The sequence below is a fragment of the Nicotiana attenuata genome, unplaced genomic scaffold (assembly GCF_001879085.1).
Source record: "Nicotiana attenuata strain UT unplaced genomic scaffold, NIATTr2, whole genome shotgun sequence".
Classification (NCBI taxonomy): domain Eukaryota; kingdom Viridiplantae; phylum Streptophyta; class Magnoliopsida; order Solanales; family Solanaceae; genus Nicotiana; species Nicotiana attenuata.
Window position 1 is genome coordinate 32,163 of NW_017673673.1, and position 1,458 is coordinate 33,620.

A 1,458-nucleotide genomic window follows, 5' to 3' on the forward strand; every position below is an offset into this window, starting at 1 on the left:
TAAGAAAAATTCCAGAATATAGGCACCTTGTTCTTCATTCCTTGACTTCTCAATCGGCTCGGATGACTCTATTTTCATATCGTCATCCAAGCACAATGTAGAAAAATGTTTGGAGTGAGGACCAATGCGCTCACACACATGAACTTCAGGACTTTCAGCATCCTCAACATCAATGATACTAGAGTCAACAAAATTTGTATCCTCAATGTCCTTGGCTGACTCTAGTCTCACTTCTTCAACATTGACATCTTCAAATTCTAGTTGGCTAGGTTGTTGATGTTCTGCTTTGACCTCCCCAATTAATACCTCAAATTCATGCTCTTCTTGGCTACTATCATCAATATTGGATTGTTGAGCATTGAAAGCTCCAACCACTTGACTCAATTGAGCCTCCAACTTGCGAATAGTTGCCTCTTGCCTTTCTATGTGCAATTGTTTCTCATTGTTTTGTTCCAGAAGACACTTTAGCATATCCTTGATCTCCTTCAGGTCCGCATTCCCAGGTTCTTTGTTCCTATTAACTTCACAAGAAAAGGTGGAACCATCGTAGTAAGGGGTTGGGGGAAAATAAGAAATATAAGCACAACCATGAAGGTGACCATTTTTACCACCACACACATCACACACATTCCACAAATAAGATTGGGTTGGTGCACATAACTCGCTCTCAGGAACGTTTTAAAAATTTTGCCACGGGTGGTTTCCTTTACAATATGTATGGAGATCAATAGTAGAATTATCTACACCTAAATTCCCATAATTCCAAGATGTCATATTTCTCAAATCAAAAGTTATAAAAAAAATACCAAGAAAAAATAAAACAAAATAAAAGTTCAAACTTGAACCCTAGCAATATATACAGCTACAACTACACCATTAGTTCCCCGGCAACGGCGCCAAAATTTGATTACGCCCAACTATGCCTTATAAAAAGGACTAAGCGGTCGCTGCAAATATAATCCGGTTTACAAGTCCGGAGTCGAATCCCACAGAGAACTAAGATTTTGCTACAGCTGTTCACTATCACCAAGAAGACAAGCTTGAACAATTCCTAACTTATAGATATTAAGATTCTTGTGTTTAACTACTTAACTAACAAATTAAAATAGTAAATTAACAACTAACGATACTGAGGGTTCGAGAAAAGATTAAGGAGGTCTAGAGTTATGATTTCCCCTATTGTTGGAATCCTTCCCACTATGTCTTCTATAATTTCGCCTAAGTATTCTCTACCGATCATGAGAACTCTTATTGCCGTAAATCTCTCCCGAGTAATTACGACAATTTACTAGACGCACTCTCCCGAGCTACGCTAGCTGGCTTTTAATACAGCTCACTTCAGATCGCACCCAAGGCTTCGTTATCCCTAATCCCGCCTTTAAACCCTCGGTTATTGATCCCTCATATACTCTGGGAGTGGTGTTGTTCAACAATTACCTAAATATGCACTCTCTCCCG